The 7,838-nt window shown below is 46.7% G+C and overlaps 1 protein-coding gene across 1 annotated transcript in view; it reads right to left on the bottom strand.

Moving 5' to 3' along the window:
- The window catches only part of LOC139397156 (leucine-rich repeat serine/threonine-protein kinase 1-like), a gene marked incomplete at its 3' end in the record, with an annotated part of 43,807 nt that overhangs the window by 29,345 nt on the left and 6,624 nt on the right, over positions 1 to 7,838 (bottom strand). The window lies entirely within an intron of this gene.

Genomic DNA, 7,838 nt, shown 5'->3' with positions numbered 1-7,838 from the left:
CCAGCCCTGGTATCTATAGATTATAGTATATATAGATTATAGTTGACCTGAGTTGGTGACCTTAAAGGACTAGGCATGAATCGTGTTAATTAGGCACAAGAGGAAAACAGACTGAAACAGGGAGGGACTACATGGACTTGTCCAATAAGAAAGACTCATTGTTTTTCCCATTGTGTGCCCTAATATACACAACCCTGGATTGGTTTCAATCCACTTACAACACAACAGAGAAGTACTCATCAAGTCTGATGCTGGCTCCTTATTCTACCACTCTGATGACACTTTTTCCCAATATACCTATTCCCCCTCTCTCTTCTCCAGAACCTGTGAGGTGGCCACTATCAATCCTTTCTTTAGGCTTTGCATTGAAAACATCACTCGTCAATATGGGGTCTTCTGTATGTATGTATGTATGGGATTCTGAGGTTATCTTGAGAAGATCAATTCCTGTGTGTGATCTAATATAGAGACTCAGAGACTGTAGCCATGTCTTTCCCTTCAAAACGTGCGGGTCCCTGTAACCGTGCGGGTCCCTGTAACCGTGCGCGTCCCTGTAACCGTGCGCGTCCCTGTAACCGTGCGGGTCCCTTCAAAACGTGCGGGTCCCTTCAAACCGTGCGCGTCCCTGTAACCGTGCGCGTCCCTGTAAACGTGCGGGTCCCTGTAACCGTGCGGGTCCCTGTAACCGTGCGGGTCCCTCGTCCCTGTAACCGTGCGGGTTCCTTCAAACGATGCGGGTCCCTTCAAACCAACCATGCGGGTCCCTTCAAACCAACCATGCGGGTCCCTTCAAACCAACCATGCGGGTCCCTTCAAACCAACCATGCGGGTCCCTTCAAACCAACCATGCGGGTCCCTTCAAACCAACCATGCGGGTCCCTTCAAACCAACCATGCGGGTCCCTTCAAACCAACCATGCGGGTCCCTTCAAACCAACCATGCGGGTCCCTTCAAACAAACCATGCGGGTCTCTGCAGCCCTGAGCGTCTCTGCAGCCCTGAGCGTCTCTGCAGCCCTGAGCGTCTCTGCAGCCCTGAGCGTCTCTGCAGCCCTGAGCGTCTCTGCAGCCCTGAGCGTCTCTGCAGCCCTGAGCGTCTCTGCAGCCCTGAGCATCTCTGCAGCCCTGAGCATCTCTGCAGCCCTGAGCATCTCTGCAGCCCTGAGCACCTCTGCAGCCCTGAGCACCTCTGCAGCCCTGAGCATCTCTGCAGCCCTCTGAAGTGGGCCTGCTGCTGCTGCTACATGTATGTATAATTAATATGGTGAGAGTCTGACTGGGCTATAAAGGCTGTATGAGAAAGCCAGAGGGACTGTAGCCATTAGACCTGCCTGCACCCCAATGCGTCAATACCGTCTTCCTGGCCAGTCTGTGTGTGTGAAGAGACCTTGAAGGGCAAAGCAGAGCACAGACCAGACGGCACAACAAGCAGAGTGCTCTCCCTCTTTCCCCTCCTAAATCTGTCCATCTGATAGACAGAACAACAAGGAAGAGTCCTCCCCCTCCTAAATGTGTCCATCTGATAGACAGAACAACAAGGAAGAGTCCTCCCCCTCCTAAATCTGTCCATCTGATAGACAGAACAACAAGGAAGAGTCCTCCCCCTCCTAAATCTGTCCATCTGATAGACAGAACAACAAGGAAGAGTCCTCCCCCTCCTAAATGTGTCCATCTGATAGACAGAACAACAAGGAAGAGTCCTGTGTCCATCTGATAGACAGAACAACAAGGAAGAGTCCTCCCCCTCCCCATCTGATAGACAGAACAACAAGGAAGAGTCCTCCCCCTCCTAAATGTGTCCATCTGATAGACAGAACAACAAGGAAGAGTCCTCCCCCTCCTAAATCTGTCCATCTGTCCATCTGATTGACAGAACAACAAGGAAGAGTCCTTCCCCTCCTAAATGTGTCCATCTGATAGACAGAACAACAAGGAAGAGTCCTTCCCCTCCTAAATGTGTCCATCTGATAGACAGAACAACAAGGAAGAGTCCTTCCCCTCCTAAATGTGTCCATCTGATAGACAGAACAACAAGGAAGAGTCCTCCCCCCCTCCTAAATGTGTCCATCTGATAGACAGAACAACAAGGAAGAGTCCTTCCCCTCCTAAATGTGTCCATCTGATAGACAGAACAACAAGGAAGAGTCCTTCCCCTCCTAAATGTGTCCATCTGATAGACAGAACAACAAGGAAGAGTCCTTCCCCATCCTAAATGTGTCCATCTGATAGACAGAACAACAAGGAAGAGTCCTCCCCCTCCTAAATGTGTCCATCTGATAGACAGAACAACAAGGAAGAGTCCTCCCCCTCCTAAATGTGTCCATCTGATAGACAGAACAACAAGGAAGAGTCCTCCCCCTCCTCTGAAATCTGTCCATCACCAACAGTAAACACAAGAATAGCTAGCGCACCTCTCCACCTCCTCCAGCTAAATGTGTTATCCGTGTGGGGATGTGTCCCATAATATCACATCACAATGTGCAGAATGTTTCCTGATAGGTGAAGATGTAGGCCTATGACGTCACAGATACAGATATATTAGTGTCTGTGTATGACACAAGCTGACCCATATAGGAACGTATAGGTAGACTTGCAAAACGATGGTAGCTTTTCCAAAACTCCCAGAATCAGAAGGGTATATGCAGAAAATACAGAATCCTCCAACTAGTATTTCTGAAAACCCTGGGAGTTTGGGGAAAGTGATGTGAATGTTGTAACCCTAGTTAGTAGATTGGGTATTGGATCAGGCAGTGTCTCAACTCTACTCTTCATTCAAGTGACCTATTAGGTGAAACTGAGACGTCCCTTTAGGAAACAGATTCCTTGAAACCGTGAACACAGTTTTTCCCTTCTGACATCACAGCGTGACAGAACAGCAGAATTTATTTGATGGATGCTCCTCTCTTTAGTTTCATCAACATTAAAGGCGCTGGGGAGAAATGTGGCGCTTTTCAACAAATGTGGATTATAGTTGAAGGAAATCTCACCTTTACTGCATTGAAGAGGTGTTAAGCAAAGGGACTTCCTGTCTCAATGAAGATGAATTGCATTTTAATAAGTCACCGTGGATGCACAGGGGCATGCGATGCAATCGTCCCCATAGAGACAGGGCTGGTCATTGGATCAGTGTGTGTCTGTCATTACTATAGGGATGCATTGTCTGCAGAGTGACAGCAATCTCAGTAATCTGCTGATTGATTGGCTCATTCTGTGTAGCAGGATCCTTAATCCTTTCATTTCTGTGATTGGCTCATTCTGTGTAGCAGGATCCTTAATCATTTCATTTCTGTGATTGGCTCATTCTGTGTAGCAGGATCCTTAATCATTTCATTTCTGTGATTGGACAGGAGGGGAGCCATCCTGGGCTGCATTCCATTTCAAAAGATTTTCCTCCACCCTTCTGCCCTTGTTCACTCCCCGAGGTAGGTAGGTTTAAAGGTATAAACCCCATAAGGTCCGTCACATTCATGTCCGTTATTAAGTCAGTGCAGGAGTTTATGATGTAGTCTCTCATACATCCCTGTACCACTGGGATGTATTACTAAGATACAGTATTTAACCAGGAAGCCCCATTGAGATAAATCAAGTCTTTCTGAAGGGAAACCTGGAACTGTCAGAGTGTAATGTAGAGATGACAATTTAAGGCACCATCAATACACAAAGGGCAAAGGTGCCCAATGGCATTGATGATCAATAAAGAACAAGATAATCAACATATGGAGATGTTTCTTTTGAGAGCTACAGTTCCAGCACCATGGAAAGATTTCCATGTCTCATAAGTATTTTAGAGGACACCTTGATTTTCTATCAAGAACCCAAACACTCCCATCAGGCCTTCAATGTCTTGTTTAAAAATGCTGTAGCCTACGTACAATACCCTAGTTAGTTCATATGTGACGGGCTCAGCACCGACTCTAGAATAGATGAAAAACGGTTGTTTCAGTGTCGTTGATACCTTCAATTAAGCCTGGAGATTCAACAACAGCAACACTTCACACTGTAATACTGATGAACTAGTCAGTAATTTAATCAAGTCAAATCAATAATCTACCCAACACTGGCTGAATTCTGACAAACATCTGCCACTTACTGTCATTCTATCTAAAAGCCTTGCACTTTAGATCCAAGTTAAATAGTGTATCTATACAGGTAGCAGGGTTGGGGGTGAGTGTATAGTCACAAAGTGTATAGTCAAAGTGTATAGTCACAAAGTGTATAGTCACAAAGTGTATAGCCACAAAGTGTATAGTCACAAAGTGTATAGTCACAAAGTGTATAGTCACAGTGTATCGCCACAAAGTGTATAGTCAAAGTGTATAGTCACAAAGTGTATAGTCACAAAGTGTATAGCCACAAAGTGTATAGTCACAGAGTGTATAGTCACAAAGTGTATAGTCACAGTGTATCGCCACAAAGTGTATAGTCACAAAGTGTATAGTCACAGTGTATCGCCACAAAGTGTATAGCCACAAAGTGTATAGCCACAAAGTGTATAGCCAAAGTGTATAGCCACAGTGTATAGCCACAGTGTATAGCTACAAAGTGTATAGCTACAAAGTGTATAGTCAAAGTGTATAGTCACAGTGTATAGCCACAGTGTATAGCTACAAAGTGTATAGCTACAAAGTGTATAGTCAAAGTGTATAGCCACAGTGTATAGCCACAGTGTATAGCTACAAAGTGTATAGCTACAAAGTGTATAGTCAAAGTGTATAGTCACAAAGTGTATAGTCACAAAGTGTATAGCCACAGTGTGTATAGCCACAAAGTGTATAGTCAGTGTATAGTCAAAGTGTATAGTCAAAGTGTATAGTCACAGTGTGTATAGTCACAGTGTGTATAGTCACAAAGTGTATAGTCACAAAGTGTATAGTCACAAAGTGTATAGTCACAAAGTGTATAGTCACAAAGTGTATAGTCACAGTGTATAGTCACAAAGTGTATAGTCACAAAGTGTATAGTCACAAAGTGTATAGTCACAAAGTGTATAGTCACAAAGTGTATAGTCACAAAGTGTATAGTCACAGTGTATAGTCACAGTGTATAGTCACAGTGTATAGTCAAAGTGTATAGTCACAAAGTGTATAGTCACAGTGTGTATAGTCACAAAGTGTATAGTCACAAAGTGTATAGTCACAACGTGTATAGTCACAACGTGTATAGTCACAACGTGTATAGTCACAACGTGTATAGTCACAAAGTGTATAGTCACAGTGTATAGTCACAGTGTATAGTCACAGTGTATAGTCACAGTGTATAGTCACAACGTGTATAGTCACAACGTGTATAGTCACAACGTGTATAGTCACAACGTGTATAGTCACAACGTGTATAGTCACAAAGTGTATAGTCACAGTGTATAGTCACAGTGTATAGTCACAGTGTATAGTCACAGTGTATAGTCACAGTGTATAGTCACAGTGTATAGTCACAAAGTGTATAGTCACAACGTGTATAGTCACAACGTGTATAGTCACAACGTGTATAGTCACAAAGTGTATAGTCACAGTGTATAGTCACAGTGTATAGTCACAGTGTATAGTCACAGTGTATAGTCACAGTGTATAGTCACAGTGTATAGTCACAGTGTATAGTCACAAAGTGTATAGTCACAACGTGTATAGTCACAACGTGTATAGTCACAAAGTGTATAGTCACAGTGTATAGTCACAGTGTATAGTCACAGTGTATAGTCACAGTGTATAGTCACAGTGTATAGTCACAGTGTATAGTCACAGTGTATAGTCACAGTGTATAGTCACAGTGTATAGTCACAAAGTGTATAGTCACAGTGTATAGTCAAGCATAAAAAGAGATTTCCCGAAACCCAGTCAGTCAGAGTGAAAATTAAATCTTCAGGGTCCCCATCTCTCTCTGAATTAAAAACATGCCTCTACTAGCCCACAGTACACACAGCTGCACAGGTAAACAATCAGATCCTACAGGCTAACACTAGCGTCAATCACAGCTAAAGTACATTAAACTCACAGATTTACCACTAATCTGATGTAGCATTAGCTTTAGCCACACGTACAACAACATGCCCTGTTCATATGCTCCAGACTGTAAACAAGACTATTCACCCAGCTAGCTACATCGGCTACACAGTGACTACAGTGAGCAGTGTTACTCTGGGCTAGGGCGTCAGCCACATGTCCTGTAGCATACCTGTTCATACTATGAGACTGGACCCTTCTCTAGTCTCCCATCTCCCCATGGCATTCAGATCGCTTGTTTCTTTTCTCATACAGCCTTTCCCTCTGTAGTGTGTTATGCATCCAAGGAGCCTCTCTCTAGCCTGTCTGCATGGCCGATGGCTCTCTCTGCATCCCTCCTTCTACCTCCCTGGCTGTGGCTGGCTGGCTGGCTGCACTCAGAGCTAGTGTCAGAGAGGAGGAGGGGGGGGGGGGGGGGGCCCCAGCCACCAGTCTCCCTCCCTCCCTCTCTCCCTCCTGACTCCTCCTGGAGTGTCCTAAAGGAAAGGTAATGATGATATGTCTCTGCCTCTCAGTCTTTATCCCCTATCGATCTCTACCCCACCACCCATCCCTGCAGAGTGTAACCCAACCCTCCACCTCTCTTCTCTGCCTGCTTCCCCCGGGATAGACTTCACTTAGCACACAGCCTCACAGAGAGGAAAAGAGAGACGGAGAGAGACAGAGAAAGGGGAGTGGGAGAGAGACAGAGAGAGAGGGAGAGAGAGAGAGAGAGAGGGAGAGAGAAAGAGAGAGAGGGAGAGAGGGAGAGAGAGAAAGGGGAGTGGGAGAGAGACAGAGAGAGAGACAGGGGAGTGGGAGAGTGACAGAGAGAGAGGGAGAGAGAGAGAGAGGGAGAGAGACAGAGAGAGAGAGAGAGAGAGAGAGAGAGAGAGAGAGAGAGAGGGGGAGAGAGGGAGAGAGAGAGAGAGGGAGAGAGAAGGAGAGCGAGACAGGAGAGTGGGAGAGAGACAGAGAGAGAGACAGGGGAGTGGGAGAGAGACAGAGAGAGAGGGAGAGAGAGAAAGGGGAGTGGGAGAGAGACAGAGCAAGGGGAGTGGGAGAGAGACAGAGAGGGAGAGAGAAAGAGAGAGAGGGAGAGAGACAGAGAGAGAGGGAGAGAGAGAAAGGGGAGTGGGAGAGAGACAGAGAGAGAGACAGGGGAGTGGGAGAGTGACAGAGAGAGAGGGAGAGAGAGAGAGAGGGAGAGAGACAGAGAGAGAGGGAGTGGGAGAGAGAGAGAGAGACAGAGCAAGGGGAGTGGGAGAGAGACAGAGAGAGAGGGAGAGAGAGAAAGGGGAGTGGGAGAGAGACAGAGCAAGGGGAGTAGGGGAGAGAGACAGAGCAAGGGGAGTGGGAGAGAGACCGAGAGAGAGGGAGAGAGAGAAAGGGGAGTGGGAGAGAGACAGAGCAAGGGGAGTGGGGGAGAGAGACAGAGCAAGGGGAGTGGGAGAGAGACCGAGAGAGAGGGAGAGAGGGAAATGGGAGTGGGAGAGATACAGAGCAAGGGGAGTGGGAGAGAGAGACAGAGCAAGGGGAGTGGGAGAGAGAGACAGAGCAAGGGGAGTGGGAGAGAGACAGAGAGAGAGGGAGAGAGGGAAATGGGAGTGGGAGAGATACAGAGCAAGGGGAGTGGGAGAGAGAGACAGAGCAAGGGGAGTGGGAGAGAGAGAAAGGGGTGGAAGAGAGAGAGAGACAGGGGAGGGAGAGAGACAGAGAGAGAGGGAGAGAGAGGGAGAGGAAAAGAGAGACGGAGAGAGAGAGAAAGGGGAGTGGGAGAGAGACAGAGAGAGAGGGAGCGAGAGGGAGAGGAAAAGAGAGACAGAGAAAGGGGAGTGGGAGAGAGACAGAGAGAGAGGGAGAGA

This window comes from Oncorhynchus clarkii, unplaced genomic scaffold (genome assembly GCF_045791955.1).
Source record: "Oncorhynchus clarkii lewisi isolate Uvic-CL-2024 unplaced genomic scaffold, UVic_Ocla_1.0 unplaced_contig_3791_pilon_pilon, whole genome shotgun sequence".
Taxonomy (NCBI): Eukaryota; Metazoa; Chordata; class Actinopteri; order Salmoniformes; family Salmonidae; genus Oncorhynchus; species Oncorhynchus clarkii.
This window is presented reverse-complemented; position numbering and strand designations above follow the sequence as displayed.